Source organism: Triticum urartu, chromosome 3, assembly GCF_003073215.2.
Source record: "Triticum urartu cultivar G1812 chromosome 3, Tu2.1, whole genome shotgun sequence".
NCBI classification, from domain to species: domain Eukaryota; kingdom Viridiplantae; phylum Streptophyta; class Magnoliopsida; order Poales; family Poaceae; genus Triticum; species Triticum urartu.
Window position 1 is genome coordinate 504,669,130 of NC_053024.1, and position 19,005 is coordinate 504,688,134.

Consider the following 19,005-nt stretch of genomic DNA (forward strand, 5'->3'; position numbering starts at 1 on the left):
CACCCACCCAACCCTGGCTTTCAAAACAAGACTTCGTCTCAAGCTCCAAGATCGAGTGCTCCATATCACCGTCCGCTTTCAGAGGTCACGTGCAACAAGTGCCAACAGAAGGGTCACTATGCCAACAAATGCTTCAATCAGAGGCGTCTCCCTCCTCCTCCTCCTGTGAGATCGGCAAGTACAGCTGTGGTCAAGCATAACCCCAAGCACGCCAAGGTCAACTTGATGAATGCAGCTCAGGCAGAGGACTCGTCAGATGTCATCATGGGTAACCTTCCTGTTAATGATGTTCCTGCAAAAGTTCTTTTTGACACTGGTGCATCGCATTGCTTCATTTCAAAACCTTTTGCATCAAAGTATGAGTGCAATTATCAGTATTTGCAAAGATCTTTGCAAATCGTGTCACCGGGCAAGCAAATGACAGCTAATATCTGCGTCCCGGATGTTACTATCACGTTGGGCGACTACAAATTTCTAGCTTCTCCTATTGTTCTGGGCGACTCGGATATCGGTCTTAATCTTGGAATGGATTGGCTTTCTAAGCACAAGGCTCATCTTGATTGTGCTGCCAGGCAGATTCAATTGACTCATTCATCTGAGGATGTAATTGTCTTTGCCGCTCGTGATGATACCATCCGTCTATTTTCTCTCAATGAGAAGGGTGAACTGGATGCCATCTCTCAAATTCCAGTCATTTGCGAATATCAAGACTTCTTTCCAGAAGAGCTTCCAGGAATGCCTCTGCACCGGCCAGTCAAATTCGTCATCGATCTTGAGCCTGGCACAGAACCTGTTTGCAAACGTCCTTACAAGCTTGGACCTAAAGAGTTGAAAGAGCTGAAGAAGCAACTCGATATTCAAGAGCGAATGGGTCTCATCCGACCTAGTTCTTCTCCGTGGGGTTGTGGAGTTCTTTTTGTGAAGAAGAAGGATGGAACGGACCGACTTTGTGTTGACTACCGTCCATTGAACAAGAAGACTATAAAGAACAAGTACCCACTTGTCGGGGGTTTGGTGCGACATATGCCAACGAATGGCTTATCATGGTGGGGGCGAGTAGAACGTCGCCGGTGCCTGGAAACGGGATGAGGCGAAGACATGCACGCCGGCGAATCTTACCCAGCTTCGGGGCTCTCCGGGGAGATAATACCCCTACTACAGCTCTGCGGGGTCTCCGCATGATCACTATGGCAAAGTGCTTACGCGGTTGCTCCTTGAGCTGTTTTCTGGTGGTAGGAGAGGGCAAGGCTAGCTCTCTCCCTTCTATATGGTCTGGTCTAGAGCTAATGGGTTCCAACCCTTTGCATGGGTGCCCTGGGGGTTTATATAGGCCTACCCCCAGGGGTACAATGGTAATCCGGCTGGGCGCGGGCCCAGCCATCAGTGTCTCTGGCCTCCGTCTTCTCTGCCGACCGCTGGGGCCCGCCGACTGGCGGGCCCCGCCGACTAGCCGGGTACGGAGCCGACAGCCCGCGTCCGCCGCTGGCGGGTCTTGCCGGCTGCTGCTTACTGTAGCCGTGCCTCTGATGACGCGGGCTTGATTATGAGGTCATGGCAACAGCCCTGCCGGCCGGCGGGCAATCACTGTTGCCTCTCCCCATCAAATCTTGATTAATGACGCGTGGGCCCCGGGGGAGGGCTCGGCCGACTTCCCCGGGCCGACTCCCGACGGGTCCGACTGGTGGTTCTCCCGCCGTCTCCCGAGGTCTCACTGACTGGCGGGCCCTGCTGCCTCCAGGCCATACAGACAAGCCATCGTGGGTGCAGGATTTGGCCCTGCGGTGCTAATGTCAGGGCCGACATGGCAACAGTGCCACGCCGCACGGAGATCTTCCGGGGTACGGCGTGCTGTGGCCATGCCTGCCCTTGGTGAGGGGCGGGGGTGGGTTTTGCTGTAGCCACACCCATGCCTCATCCCTTTTGATGAGGTCATGGGGTTTGTTGGAGTTGCAGGCCGACTCCCCAAAGCCGGCTTCTCTGGAAGTCGTCCCTCGGACTCGGCCGTGAGCGGGCAGTCGGCCGCCTTGCCGTCGACTCCTCAGGAGGCGGCTCTTTGTCCTGGGGTCTTGAGGGGCACAGCCTGCCCCGATGTCTTGAAAGGTCATGGGACTCGGGTTGGCCTACCCGTGGCCCATTACTCCGACACCACTCCCCAACATCAACGAGCTGTTTGAACAACTCAAAGGTGCTCAAGTATTCTCCAAGCTTGATCTCCGTATGGGCTATCACCAGATTCGAATTCGTGAGCAAGATATCCCCAAGATGGCATTCAGAACAAGCAATGGTTCATATGAATACACTGTCATGTATTTTGGCCTCGTCAACGCTCCTCCGACTTTCTCTCGCATGATGAACTTTATCTTCAACGCCTACACAAATGACTTCGTCTTGGTCTACCTCGATGACATTCTAGTCTTTTCGAAGAACAATGAATATCATGCCAAGCACTTGCGTTTGGTGCTCGATAAGCTCAGAGAACATCAGTTCTACGCCAAGTTTTCAAAGTGCGAGTTTTGGCTTGATGAGGTTCTCTATCTTGGACATATCATCTCTGCCAAGGGCATAGCGGTGAATCCTGAGAAGGTGTCTACAATTGTGAATTGGGAACCACCTCAGAACGTGAAGCAACTCCGCAGCTTCCTTGGTCTCGCAAGCTATTGTCGAAGGTGCGTTCAGAACTTTTCAAAGATCGCCAAGCCTCTTTCAAACCTTCTCAGAAGCACGTGAAGTACGTTTGGTCTCCGGAATGTGACGTCGCTTTCAACACTTTGAAAGAGAAATTAGTCACTGCTCCAGTTCTGACTCCTCCTGATGAATCCAAACCGTTCGAGGTCTTCTGCGATGCCTCTCTTCAAGGTCTTGGTGCAGTGTTGATGCAAGAGAAGAAAGTTGTGGCTTATACCTCTCGCCAGTTGAAGCCCAACGAGAAGAACTACCCCACTCATGACCTCGAGTTGGCGGCAGTTGTGCATGCTCTTTTGACTTGGAGACATCTCTTATTGGGAAGAAAAGTGGACATCTTCACTGACCACAAGAGTCTCAAGTACATCTTCACTCAGCCTAATCTCAACCTCAGGCAGACTCGTTGGGTCGAAATGATTCAAGAGTATAATCCGAGCATCGAATATACTCCAGGCAAGGCCAATGTAATTGCTGACGCTTTGAGCAGGAAGGCTTACTGCAATAGTCTGATTCTCAAGCCCTACCAACCCGAGCTTTGTGAAGCTTTCCGCAAACTCAATTTGCAAGTTGTTCTTCAAGGTTTCCTTGCCAACCTTCAAGTCTCTCCTACTTTGGAAGATCAGATTCGTGAGGCTCAACTTCTTGATGCTATGGTGAAGAAGGTGAAGATTGGGATTGCCAAGAGTCAATCCAAGTACAAGTGCTATCCCCTTGATGACAAGGATACTCTCTTCTTCGAGGACCGCATTGTTGTGCCTAAAGGTGACCTTTGAAAAGTCATTATGAACGAGGCTCACTATTCTCTCCTCTCCATCCACCCTGGGAGTACGAAGATGTACCAGGACCTCAAGCAGGCTTATTGGTGGACTCGAATGAAGCGCGAGATTGCTCAGTTGGTGAATGAATGTGATGTCTGCAGAAGAGTGAAGGCAGAACACCAATGACCAGCTGGTCTCCTCCAACCTCTTGCCATTCCAGAATGGAAGTTTCACCACATTGAGATGGACTTCGTGACGGGTTTTCCAAAGTCCAAGCGTGGCAATGATGCTATATTCGTTGTCATCGACAAACTCACTAAAGTGGCTCACTTTCTGCCTATCAAAGAGTCTATCACTACAGCTCAATTGGCGGAGCTTTATACCTCTCGGATTGTCTCTCTGCACGGCATTCCGCAGTTGATCTCTTCAGACCGTGGCAGCATCTTTACCTCCATGTTTCGGGATTCGTTTCAGAAGGCCATGGGCACCAACATCCGTTTTAGCACAACTTTTCATCCTCAAACAAGCGGTCAAGTCGAGCGTGTCAATCATATTCTTGAAGATATGCTTAGGGCTTGCGTTATCTCTTTCGGTATGAAGTGGGAAGATTGTCTTCCATATGCCGAGTTTTCCTACAACAACAGTTTTCAAGCAAGTTCGGGAAAGGCCCCATTTGAAATTCTCTATGGCAGGAAGTGTCGTACTCCTCTTAACTGGTCAGATACCGGTGAACGTCAACTTCTTGGAAATGACTTGATCACTGAGGCAGAGGAAATGTGCAAAGTCATTCATGATAACCTCAAAGCAGCGCAATCGCGCCAGAAGAGCTACTATGATAGTAAGCATCGTGATTTGGCTTTCAAGATCGGAGACCATGTTTACCTCCGCGTCTCTCCAATGAAAGGTACTCGTCGCTTCGGTATCAAAGGGAAGCTTGCCCCTAGATACGTGGGTCCTTTCAAGATCGTCAGCAAGAGAGGCGATCTCGCCTATCAACTCGAGCTTCCTTCAAACTTTTCAAATGTGCACGACGTGTTCCATGTCTCTCAGCTCCGCAAGTGCTTCAAGACTCCTGACCGCACCGTCAACTTCGAAGACATTGATCTCCAAGAAGACCTCTCTTATCGTGAGCACCCAGTTGCTATTCTTGAAGAGACTGAATGCAAGACTCGCAATAAGTAAATCAAATTCCTCAAAGTCAAGTGGTCACACCATTCCGATCATGAAGCTACCTGGGAACGCGAGGATCACCTCCGTTCTGAGTACCCGGTGTTTTTCCAATCCTAGATCTCAGGACGAGATCCTTTCGTAGTGGTGGAGTGTTGTAACACCCCGGATGTAATTTACCTTATATGTATCCCAACTCTTGCCGTTTCCGGCGCTAAGTTATTTTATTTTCCTTGTGTTCGGGTTTTTGTCTCCGTGTGTTGTTGCCTTTGTCATGCATCTCATATCATGTCATCATGTGCATTACATTTGCATACGTGTTCGTCTCATGCATCCGAGCATTTTCCCCGTTGTCCGTTTTGCATTCCGTCGCTCCTATCTCCTCCGGTGCCCCTTTCTACCTCTTTTCGTGTGTGGGGGTTAAACATTTCTGGATTGGACCGAGACTTGTCATGCGGCCTTGGTCTACTACCGGTATACCGCCTGTCAAGTTTCGTGCCATTTGGACTTCGTTTGATACTCCAACGGTTAACCGAGGGACCGAGAAGGCCTCGTTTGTGTTGCAGCCCAACACCCTTCCAATTTGGCCCAAAACCCACCAAAGACCCTTCCATCATCTAGAGCGTTCGATCACGATCGCGTGGCCGAAAACCGCACTCCATTTGGAGCTTCCTAGCTCCCTCTACCCCTATATATAGGTCCCCACATTCCAAATCCCGGGCGAAACCCTAGAAAATCACCTCGCGCGCCATCGGACACGTCCGGCCGCAACCGGACACGTCTGCCGCCTCCGCCGTCCAACCCGGAGCCGCCACCTGTCCCAGGGGTACCACATCGCGCCTCGCCCGCGCCGGCCCGCCCGGGCCCAGGCGGGGCCCTCCCCGGCGCGAAGCCGCGCCGCCCGCACCCGCCTTCGTCTTACCGCGGGCCGCCGAGCGCCGCACGCCTCCCTACTCCGGCCGCCGCGCGCCATCGCCGGCGACCTCGCCATTTCGCCGCCCCGCCGACCCGCGCCTTGACTCCGGCCGCCGCCCAGCCGCCGGGGCCGAGCCGCCCCACCGCGGTGACCTTGCCGACCGGCCGGCCTCCTCCTCCCCAAGCTTCGGATCCGGCCGGCCAAGCTCCGGCGACCCCCATCTCCATCCGCCTCTCCTCCGGCGAGCCCCAAGTCCGGCGACGTCTTTTAGCTCCGGCGACCTCGAGCTGCTATAGTGGGTGAACAGTACCCGGATCCCGATCTGGATCTAGATCTCGGTTGACTTCTTCCCCTCAAACCCTAATTATTTTGCAAACTTTGGCATGTCGTATCTCTGCATCCGTAGCTCCGATTTGCGCGTGTAGCATATCAAAATGTTTGTCTCAACGAGTACATCATTTCATCTCATTGAATCATTTTCATTTGAGCTCATCTTGATGCCCGAAATGCTGTTGGAAGAGGGCTATGTGATAAACTTGGTAGATCTGTTTCATCAAATAGATATTTGTCATTTTTGCCATGATTAATGTGTGCATGCTATGCTCCTGAGCTCTACATGAGTTTTGTTATATGACATGCCATCTTTACAGAGGTGCTTACCATGTATTTTTGTTATATGTGTGGTGACTAGCACAAGCTTGCAAAGTAGTGCAATCGGTAATGCTGATTTCAGGGACTTAGAATTTCACCAAGTCCTTGATCTGTTTTTGTCGTTATGCCATATGTTGATGTTGTTTCCTAGTGATCCGTGCCTCTTTCGAGGATGATCAGTACGGATGATTTGTTAATATTGTGGTGCTCTATCCATCCATGTATTTGTTTTCATTTATGGTGCACCCTAGCTTGAGTCAATCGAGCTCTACTTGTGCTATTTCGTGAATCCTGGCAGATTGTTGACTCGTTAGCGGTTTTGCCGAGGATGTTGCTATTGATCCGTGCATGCTATGTTGTTGTTCTTGTCATGTATAGCTTATATGATATGTATTATTGATGGGTGTATGCTTAGTTTGTCATGCCATGCTCTATAGTCAGTGCATCGAGCTCGTGAACACGCCTACTCGTTAACTGATTTGCATGCTCCAGTTTTTCACTAAGTCTGAGATCTGTTTATGTTTTTGCCATGTTCACTTGCTTCCAATTGTATTTTCTGATCCCTTTTGGCTCAAGGTCACTAAGGGACTTTTGTTAAGTGCATTGAGTAGCTTCATGCCATGCCTTGCTTTCCCATGTTTAGTTCCTGTAGCATATAGTTTTCATGCTCTAAAGTGTGCTTCCTGAGGATAAATTCCAGACTTGTGTTAATTTCACTAAGTTTGAAACCTGTTATCATTTGCATTTTTGCCATGCTTGTTTGAACCTGTTAATGGATGAATTGGCCGTAGCTCAGTGTTCATCTTTTGTCAAGAATCATGAGTGGATACCTGCCATGTATTTTGTTGTCATGTTTGAGTGCTGTAGCATAATTATCTTCATGCATTTAGATGGCTACTTGCTGATTATCGCAGACTGGTGCCATATTTATTTTGCTTGCCATTTCCAAACCGTGCATCCGATTCCGGTGATCTTTATATCGATTTCAACCGAAATCACCTCACCTTTACAGTGACACTCTTGGTTTTCCAGGTTGAGGCCAGGTTCAATCATTCCTTGTCAAATCTTGCATATGCATCACATATCGCATCCCGCATAGCATACCATGTTTGCATCATGTTGTTCGAGCATTGCACGTGGTTGATTGTGTTCCTCTTGATTGTTTCTCTTGTTTGGATAGATCCGGGAGACGAGTTCGCTAACGAGGATCCCGTTGAGTTTGCTTACGAGGATCAAGTTAACTCTGACAACTTTGCAGGCAAGATGATCATACCCTCGAAATCACTTCTATCTTTGCTTGCAAGATGCTCGCTCTTTTGCTATGCCTATGCTACGATACCTACCACTTGCTTATCATGCCTCCCAAATTGCCATGTCAAACCTTTAACCCGCCATGTCCTACGATGACAGTTCGCTTTGAATAAAACTCCTCCAGCAATGCCCAACCCTGTTTTACCATTTGCCACCTAGCTTCTTTTTCCCTTGGGTTTCCGGAGCCCAAGGGTCATCTTTATTTAAACCCCCCCGGGCCAGTGCTCCTCTGAGTGTTGGTCCAAACTAGAGCCTTGTGCAGCACCCCCTCGGGGAAACTTGAGGTTTGGTTTTAGTTGTATGGAGCGCTCATCTGAGTGTGCCCTGAGAACGAGATATGTGCAGCTCCTATCGGGATTTGTCGGCACATTCGGGCGGTGTTGCTGGACTTGTTTTACCATTGTCGAGGATGTCTTGTAAAACCGAGATGCCGAGTCTGATCGGAATGTCTCGGGAGAAGGAATATCCTTCGTTGACCATGAGAGCTTGTGATTGGCTAAGTTGGGACTCCCCTGCAGGGATTTGAACTTTCGAAAGCCGTGCCCACGGTTATGGGCAGATGGAAATTTGTTAATGTACGGTTGTAGATAACATGAAACTTAACTTAATTAAAATGAATCAACCGCGTGTGTAACCGTGATGGTCTCTTCTCAGCGTTTTCCGGGAAGTGAACACGGTGTTGGAGTAATGCTTGACGTAGGTTGTTCTAGGATCACTTCTTGATCATAGTTCTTCATTCGTGCTTTGCCTTCTCTTCTCGCTCTCTTTTGCGAACAGGATAGCCACCATATATGCTAGTCGCTTGCTGCAGCTCCACATATTACCTTGCCTTACCTATAAGCTTAAATAGTCTTGATCGCGAGGGTGCGAGATTGCTGAGTCCCCGTGACTCACAGATTACTTCCAAACCAGATGCAGGGACCGATGATACTGTTCCAGACGATGCGCTTGAGCTCAAGTGGGAGTTCGATGAAGACTCTCGTCGTTACTATGTGTCTTTCCCAGATGATCAGTAGTGGTGCCCAGTTGGGGCGATCGGGGTCCGTGTCGCATGTGGGGGTTGATCTTATATTTTGCTAATGTAGTCGGACCATGCGTGTATTGGATGATTGTAATGTTATTCATGTATTTGTGTGACGTGGCGAGTGTAAGCCAACTATGTACCCTTTCCCCTTTTATATATTACATGGGTTGTTGTGAAGATTACCTTACTTGTGACATTGCTTTCAATGCGGTTATGCCTCTAAGTCGTGCTTCGACACGTAGGAGATATAGCCGCATCGAGGGCGTTACACTTGCGCGGCAGCACAACCGGCCACGGGAGGCGGGAGTAGGCGGTCCCGCCAGCGCTGGATTTGGAGGCTGGAGCAAGAAGATCAGAGATTGAAGAAACACGATGGTCGTTGGATTGACATCCAACAGTTACGTCTGCTAGAATCGTTCGTTATCGTATACAATAAGTAGAAAAATCTTGCATACGCGTCAACTTAATAGGCCCACAAGTCAGACCATTCCCTATTCTTTCAATAATTTATATTTAGCTCATTGCAACTTCTTATGCAATTTATTGCAGTCCGTTTTTTGTTGGCCAAGGACAAGGTTAAAAATTTAAACGAAATTTCGCATATTTCTGTGGATTCCAAACTATTTTTTAATACCGAAATGTCAAGCCAGATTTAAAGTACTTTGAATATATATTTGAATTAGGTTAAAGCCCAATGAAATTGGAATCTGGAAATGTGAAAAAAATTCAGAAATTATAAAGTAATTGCCAATTTGTTATCTGTTTTTTTATATTTATAGCCCACTTCATATTACTTTCAAGATTTGCAGGCGTCTTGAAAGTGTTGCAGCCCATCAGGGCGTAGAAAAATAAGTAGGCCTGGATTGGGTATTCTTCAGAAAAATAAACTGGGCTCATTTTGACAAACAAAAAATTGCTGGGCTGGTCATGTGGTGAACATAAAATATAACCCTAGGCTAGACAGGCCACAACCCAGTTGAAACAATGCTCTGTCTCAACAATAACAAAAAAATACTGCTCGAGTAGCTACGGCACAGGTGTCAGCTAATCTTGTGTTGTTCTCTTGTCTATTGACTATATACACTGACAATGTCGTGGGTCCCAGATGTCAGGAAACCACTAGCAGGAAGCATTTTCTTTTTCCATACACTGACAATGGAGTATATATATATATATATAAATGAGGAACTTCCTTGCGTCCAGCCATGGACATGGTGGCCCTCTACTGCCATCCTCTCCACGTATAGTCCTCTGCCGATTCCTCTTGTTTGTTGACCATGTTGACAACGCGAGAGGGCAGCGCCGCGACGAGCGCAGCAAAGCGCGCGGAGGACGAGGCGAGGCCTCAGAGGTCGACGTTAATGATTTTGGAGACGGTGGGGCGGCGATGCGTGCACTGAGGCGCAGCCAGCCGTGGGAGGCGGAAGTAGGCGGCCCCGCCGGTGCTAGTTTGGTTTTGGCGACTGGAGGAAGGCAGGACTGAAGAAACACGACAGGCTGTAAAAGGAGCAGGAGTACTTAACAACCTTAACTGAAACCAGCAGGGGCACTTAACAACCATAGCTGAAAGTAGTATGAGTACTTATACAGGTTCAACCGTACAAAGCACGCCTCGAACAGTGATACTTTGCCTACAGTTAACCAAAGGATGAGGCCGCCAAGCCCCAGGATAAGGCCCAGTCGCCACCCCGCGCATCCACAACCTTCTGAAAGCGGCTTCATCTCACAATGTGGTCAATAAACAGGATATTCGCTTTAGAGCCATGGAAAAGCAGGAACATAATCTTCTGTCCTGTTCTCCAAGATGGACGGGCCTTCATTATTTGAGACCACCCATGAATAAGTATCTTTTCACCTCCAAGGGGAATGGAGTAGGTCGACATAAACATCATGTTGTGACGAAGCGCAAGTCTGACCCGACCATGGTCAGGCATCTGTATAGGAACAATAGACCTGGGCAGTTCCTGTTTCAAGAAGATCACAGCTGTAAAACTGTGCGTAAGCAAGAGTTTATGAACAACATATATAACAGAAAATAGCTCGTACCATAAGTTTCTCAACACAGTTGGACCTATTCAACGAGTGCAGCAGTGGCACACATACCCCACATGGCCTTCCACCATTGAAACGCCCCACAAGGACCTCAAGACGATCAATAAAGTGTAGGAACATGTGGATGTCGTCCAAGTCAACTTTAGTGCCATGAGTAACAGCCGAGTTCTTATAGAATAACAAACGAGTAGCCTGCTTAACTCTAAAAAAACCTACATGTGCCACCAATTATAAGAAAATATTAGTTAGAAGTAGCATCTTCGTGAGAGATTCGTTGCTACTTCTAAAGTTAAATTGTGATTACTTAGACAGAATAGGTGGATTAAGAAGTAATCGAGGCAAAAATCAAGAACCAGATACAAAACTAACATGGATGGACAATTGGAACGGCGTCGGGGTGGAAGATCGCAGTGAAGATGAGACCAAGTTCTGCTATTTCGATCAACATTCGTGCGCCAACTTTCAGTCTGTAACACTTGAGAAAGTTTATCCAAGTTTGGCCATAAAAAAGCAGCGGTCTTCTTAGTTCATGAACCCAACTCGAAACTTATATCCATGGCTTGTCTTCACTGTGACCATTAAACTGGTGTATTCAGTTATGGCAAGGGCGAGCATCTTGAGTACATGTGTTCTGGCAGAGCAAGGAATGCACTACAGGAAAAATAATTGAGAACACACTGTATTTCCTATATCCAAATCTAGAAATAATTTCCTCCTTAATGTCAGTGTTGACCATGGTACTAGTACCTTTTATCCAAATATAGCAATCCAAATTTCCAAATTTGTCAACAACATGTTCAAGAAACCCCACCCTCCCGGATAGAAAAGAGGATTCTAGGAACATACTGTGTGCGTTTTAAAATCCTGTGTTAGGATGAGAAGGAACAAGTGTGGCATCTCGCCGAGGGCGCAGAAACCTGTAGGGTCCTCGCACTTTGGGCACTGTAAATGAAACACACTAGATTCAGTAGGAAGAAAAATGCATCAATGGTGGCGATTGCCATCCTAGGAGTACCCACGACCAAGGGACTTGGATTTATCGGGGATGGATGAAGAATTCGTACCAGGTTCTCCATGAGAAAGCCCTATGCAATCGCCAAGCGGGGGTTTTCTCTGAACAAGCAGACGAGGGAGAAGGGGATTCAGGCCCAGTGAAATATTGCCGCTTCGTCCGTCCAGTTTACTGCTAAAGCTGGTAAGGTGGAGGTTTTTGTAGTTTGACGGCTCATTGGGCATTACTGCGGCGCTACGACCGGAGTGTGTCTACAGTGTAGTTGTGCACTCTAATTCGGTGCATATGGCACGTGGACCCCGTTGCCGGATGCCCCACATATCAGCGAAAGGAAGTAGAAAGACGGGAGTAACTAGTTACACATAAATATATTTGTGACAGAGAGATACTCCTTCTGTAAAGAAATATAAAGATCTTTTATATCAAAACTTTATACATAAGAAAAATGAAGGGGAATATATATATATAACATATATATTTATAAAAACAGAGTTTTTTAACACAGTATAGACGAGTTGGTGATGATGGTGTGCCTGCCATCCTGCAATATAGGTCGTCCGATTTATATCTGACGGATAGGAAGGAAACTATGGAAATTTTGCAAAAAGGTACCCACACACCTCTCCACATTTGCAAATAAGGCCTTCCCTCGTTCATCCTTTACTCTCACAAGATAAAATATACTCATACAAATGCATCTTGATGTTATGGGGGTTCAGCTGAGAAATACTCAGACAGGCTCACGGTTCTGGACTTTGGGCCACAGGCCGGTGGGCCTGCATGGTTGGGGGCCCATGTGTGCTACCTCAGCGCTTTTCATATTGCAAGCGGTCGGTACGGCGCTGGTTTTAGATGCTGTTGCAAGGCGAATACACAAAATTGAATAAAGCATGGCAGCTGTTGGAATGAAATCAAACTACAGTTCCTAACAAGCACTCAGAGTTGCAATTCTATCAACGATACTGTCGTACTACTTATACACAGAGGACACTTGTTTCAGCATGCCAGAGTATTACATCAAAATCTCTTGGAGGATAGATTAGTTCGGCAGTTGCATGCTGCTACTGAAGAATTCCAAAGTTGAATTGGACCAGCTCTCCTTGCCGAGAAAGTTTGATTTTGACATCACCCCCCACCGCAAGATGTGATTTAGATTTGAACCTTGACCATCCTTTAGCATCAATCATCATGCGACCATCCTTTGTATTTACGGTATATTGAGCAGGTTCATTCACACCAAGGCTGCGCATGGTAAGAGAAACTTGGCCACGGTCGCCCGATTGTTGAACACTCCCTCGTTGCTCTAGGAATTCTCTGTTTGCAAACAAGAAGACATACACAAACAGTTAGATCAACACAGTGAATCATGTGAAACAACATGGAAAGAAAAAAGAACGAGCACTTGGGCGGCCAATGCTTACCAAGAAGGTGGACACGTCGGTTTTTGTAAGGACTTTGGTATATGAAGTGTGAACTGCAACCCAGTCTGTTGCCGGTGCAACTGCTGGTTCCGTTGCCGCTTCATGGGCTAGAGCAGATGCAAGTGCAAGTGTTGGTGCAGGTGCCCGTGCCGGTGCGACTGGTAGTACCGCTGCAACTGCCGGAGATGGTGCTCCTTGTAGAGCTGGTGCCGGTGTCGGAGCAGGTGCCGGTGTCGATCCTCTGGTAGACCAGCCTGATCCGCTGATGCGGTCGGTGTCCAATCCTCAGCTGGATCAGACTGAGCTGTTGCCGCTGTCAGTGCAAGAGCAACTGCCGATGCTTGATCCGTTGCTGAAGGTGGTACCAATGTGCGAGACAACGTTGATCGTGTCTGATGTGCTATGATCAGCTTTCTAACTTGACTAGGATCCGTGACCGTGATCCAGTCTTTTTCTTCATTTCTTTTAAATGAGAAAAGGACTAATTGTGGCGTATTTGTTAAACCAAACTGTAGTTCATCATAGGGATTCAGCTTGTACTCAGACAACAGACTGATCCAATTTTTTCCAGTGATACAAGTGATGGACAGTGCCTTCATTACTGACACGACATTATAAGTGAAACCTGCAAAAATATCCATCGTAGAGCAAACCAAATGGTTTATTCTGTGATGAATGTCACATGACAAAACATGTATCGTAAAATTGCAGCAAAAGAAAGAAAACATGACATTAAATCAATAAGATCTAGAGAGTAAATCAATAAAATTTACTTGATGTGACACGAGTGAATGCTTACCAGGAAATTACTATGTCGAAGTACTAAACAAAAGATTGGTCGTCCAACTACACGTGGCATGCAGGGCCCCCACCTACTCCCACAAGCAGGACAGTCCAAAGGTCATGACAAATCGTATGGACCGAACATCCATGTGACTGGAAATCCTAGTGGGTGCGATAAACCCTGCAATGCATACAGATGTTGGAGTGTAACCATAATTGATAAACCGTCCTCACAAAAAAGATGATCTAGATACTTCAAAATATACAGACTAAATTGAGTGGACAGACATTAACATAGACTGTTCTTAGGACTCACCACACACCAAAAGCGGCAGTACTAAGCAATACAGGGTTCACAAACACAAATCAAGTACTAAACAATAGTACTTACTATAGACAAGCAAAGTTGCACTAATTAAACTCTACAGACTATTTCTTGCCACCGACCTACAGGATGAAACCCGCATAACCGACTAGGCCATGGACTTCGTGAGAGATGTCTATCGGCACCATCACCATCTCCTCAACCTTGGAGAACCTAACAGAGTGGTCTTTCCACTCATAAACATGACGATGAAGACAAGCCGCATCAGATTTGTCAGGAAGCTTTACAAGAACCACACCCTTCGTAATCGAAGGCACAACCAGGAAATTCTTGTAATCAAGTACAGCCTCGAGAACATGCCTGACAACGATGCTACAGGAAAGCACTAGTTCAGGACACGTGGCGACAAGGACACAACAGCTGGATAGTTTAGTAGTAGAACTCATCCTTGGGTCTTCCAGTTCACACGACATGACTTTGAGAACTTCGTCTCCACCGTAGACTTGGTTCTAATTCAAACAGAAACCAAATATTTAATACTACCTCCGTTCAGAAATATAAGATGATTTTCGATATTTTACTCCATATATGACTACATATACGCACAGAAATGAGTGAACAAAGACACTAGAACACGTCTTCAAAGGCATGAGAGCAGAGGGATTACTTGCAATATCCATAACACAAGTTACTAATGCAAATATAGCCTCTTCAAAGGTAGCATTGATGTTCATAAAGTAGTTGAAAGTAATCTATAAGATATCAGTGTCAACCTCTCGCATGTTTTGGTAAAAAGAGGAATTTAGAACCGCCATTTGGCACACAAAAATCACATGCAAGATCACCCAAAAAGTGGTACTACTAGTACTAGTACTATGTGTTAGATAAAAGAACACGATCAAGATCGAGAAAAATATCGTCAAGAAGAGATATTACCTGGACTTGCTTAATGAGGGATCCCGGAGAGGGGGGCTTGGACAGGGCGATGGCTTTGAGCTTGTATGCGGTATTCTCAGCGAGGTGCTTGTGCTTATTCGTACCATGAGCCTCGATGATTTTTTCCAGAGCCATAGACATCACTTCAGCCGGTGCTCCGACATCCATCAAGAAACTATCAAATAGAAATAAAAGAAAAGAAACCATAATCACAAACCCAAAAGAAGAACAGAAGGGAGTTATAGGATCAGTCTAGGGGTTGCAAGACCGGGCCTTGGCCAAAATCAACACCATTGATGCTCTCACCTTTCCTTCTTTGGGAGAGAAGAACAATGGCAGAAGCAGGTCGGGGTTTTCTTGAAGAAATGAGGAACAGGATGAGGGAGAAGTGAGGGTTAGGTAGAGAGGAAGCTGAGAGAGAAGAGTGAAATGATGGTTGCTTCGTCCGTCCAACTTACTGCTGGAAAGGAGGGGGTTTTGTGATTTTACGGCTCATTGGGCATTACTGTGATGCTTCGATCGGGGAAGTCTACCATGCAGTTGGGCACTCTACTATGGAGTAATTTAGTGCATGGCTGATGATGGCTGTCCCACACGTCGGCGAAAGTGAGTAGCAAAGTTCCCAACAACCGTTGAGGAGGATGCACATGGTAGAGCGAGTCCACTGTTTTTTCTGAAGAAAAAAATGATTACAACAAGCGTTTCCACTCTTACGACGGAGGAGTGCGAAACACGGTAGCCACTTGAACATACACAGTGCTCCTGCTACTAGGCATGTGCAGTGGTTCATACGTCAGTACTACATAATCTTGTTGCTAGTGTAGGAGTAAGATATGATGATAACAAATGATGTTGTGTGCATGTCAACTATATGAATAGTAATGTAACTATATTGAGATGAGAATGCAACCAAACACACCCACACGCTTTGTGCTACAGTGACTGATTTGCACCATCTGATTTTGATCCAATGGTCATGTTGCGCTGAGACATGGACATGCCCATGGAAAGGACGCCTAAACACCACTGAAGCCCCTCTGCTTCTTGAGGCACACGACGTTGGTGATGCAGGGTGCGACGGTCCGCAGAGCCCGCTCCTGATCGACGGGAGCCAGCTCATCAAAGACGGCGTCCAATGGCACGAATGGATTCCGGTGACGGAACCCTGAGAGGATTCGCCCAGCAACAGCGACGGCAGCCCGCAACCCCTCCTTGTCCAGCTCCGCCCCCACCATCGCGTGGAGACGGCTCAGCTCCTCGGAGTATAGGTGAAGAAGGAGACTAGGTCAGGAAGCCGCAACTCATTGAAGTCGACGGGGTGGTCGAACGGGTTTAGCCCGACGACCGGCATGGTCGCGCTGGCACGACGGTAGGCATCGCGCAGCCGCAACACATGCGTGGCAACTTGGCCCACCAAGTGGTTGAGGCGATCCTGGACCTTGTCACAATCGGCCCGCTCGCGCTCCAGCCGCCTCCCCTGACGGCCTATCGTATCTCCCGCTTTCTGCAGCAACACCGCTGACGCCTCGAGCCTCTTTGTGGTGGACGCCTGCCGCTTTTGAAGCTCCATGAACTCCTGCACATAGCGGAGGAGCATGGCACTCCTCTCCTCCTTGAGCTCACGGAGCTCCACGTCCTTGGCCCTGAGCTCCGCATCCTTGGCCTCGAGCTCCTGTGTCAGGCGCCTCACCTCAGACTCCATGATCTGTTGCGCTGCCATGGCACCAGGTAGAAGCAATGGGGAGTGGAAGCAAAGGGGGCGAAACGGCTGAAAGGCAATGCAATCTACGGGAAGGCGGAGGGAGCTGGACGAGGAGCGGGGAATCTTTAGGTTTTCACCATGGGAAAACACCAGTCGACGACTTCTCACATTAGGGAGCAGTGGGTTTTACAGGCGGAGTCATCGTGACTAATTACTGCCACGCCTGCTCCCGTCAATCAAAAAAATTAGAAATCCTGCCACGCCTGCTCCCGTCAATCAAAAAATTTAAAATCCTGCCGCGCCTGCTCTCGTCAATCGAAAAAATTAAAAATCCTGCCGCGCCCAAAGACTAGAGCAACTCCGCAGTGGATATTTAAATTTACCTGCCGGAAAGGAGATAAAAAGGATGAAAAAATAAATGTGGCGGCAGCCTAGCTAATCGGTCGCACTAGCCCAACTAGATAGCCACCATGCTTCACTGATGTACTCACCGGGAAAAGTGGTCTTTCGTGATTTGATGACTCATTTACTTGCTTCGGCGCTACGACCGAGGAGGACCCAGAAAAGGCGCGGTAGGGTGTCCCACGTCTCGGCAAGGAAGAATATATGAATGCACCACCCGGGAGGACCCCGAAACCGCGCGGTAGGGTATACCACATCTCGGCACGAAGGAAAAATGTGCGTGTAAAAATATATCAGACGTAGTAGTACCTATGGTTCGACCTCGGGACCCAGTCAGTCGGTCGAAAACACCCCACTAGCCACACAACTTCATCATGCTAATGTGGCACAGAGGATAGGTGTGGTTAGCTCCGTCTCGACCAGCCACAACGTCTCTTGTCCTAGGTGATTCTTCTTTTTTCCAAGCTTTTTTAGTTATAATAACACCACGGCAAGCTAGCTCCGCCCTTCGTGTGTGCCCGTGCGTCTAAATGTTAGACGATGGAAACGAGAGAGAGATCGCAGACCTGGGACCCACAAGTAAGTGAGTCAACGGTCATGCACGTGTTGACGAGGCACTCCCTCTACTCTACTCAACGTAATACTGTATAAAATCAAGTTATGGGACAAAGCCAACAACCTTTGCTGTTTTGAGGCTATCGACTTACGCTTTGTAGTACAGGTTGCCAGTTCGAGTCTCGTCTTTCAGATTTGTTAGTTTTAGGTCCAAATTTGATCAATGACGAGTGGGACCCCCGTGTGTTGTTCTGATATTTCAGTGTAGGATGTTTTTTTTGAACAAACACTTTGCATGGTTAGACAAGTAACGACACGAGTTACATGTATTTTGCAAGTTTACGAACAAAAATCACAATGACATAGAATATCACATCCTCCCCACAGCTTAGATGCCGTGGTGATACGAGCAAGGTTGTCGGAATTGCGATTTTGAATCGATCGGAGCTCTGATGGTAGAATCGTAAATCGTAGAATCTTCACTACCAGATCGTAGAAACGTAGATTTTATGAACTAAAATTGTAGAATCAGATGGGTAAGTTAGGATCGTAAAGTCGTAGAATCGTATAACAGAATCGCGATTCTAACAACCTTGGATACGAGTTCTTACATCGTTGGAAGTGAGATCCAATGGCTTGGGAGTAGTCTTTGTAATTATGCACAATTTCCAAACTCTCCAAAGGTATTTTTGCAAATAAAACATTCATGCCTTGTGTGTGCCGTTGCATGTTGGATCCAACAGCTCCCCATTGCTCATATTAGGTTCTCCCCGTAGCTTAATTAGTCGCTACGGTGATACGAGCATCTAGGTTATATGATTTGTGATCAGATGGCACATGCGTAGTACTTGTACTTTATGCGTAATTCCCAAACTCTCTCAGTCGTATATTGCAAAAACATTCAAATCTCCTACTATGGGCCGTTAGATCTCCGTGAACTCGTATCACCATAGAATCTATGGTGCGGGAGCACCTCATATTCACCCATGCGAAAAAACATCAGGTGCTCTCGCAGCTTGGATGCTACGGTGATACGTGCTTCGAGGTCATTTGATCTTAGATCCAATGGCATCTGAGCAGTCTTTGTGCTTGTAAGCAGTGGCCAAACTCTTTGCGGCTTTTCTGCAAAAAATCATTCAAACCACAGAGCAGTTGTTGGGTCACAAATCCAACGGCTTCGAAGAGCTTGTATCACCAAAACATCTAAGGTGTGGTAGCACATGATATTCTTGCATACAGGAGAATATGATGTCCTCCTTCATCTTAGACGCTACGGTGATACGAGCTTCCAGGTCGTTGGATATGGGA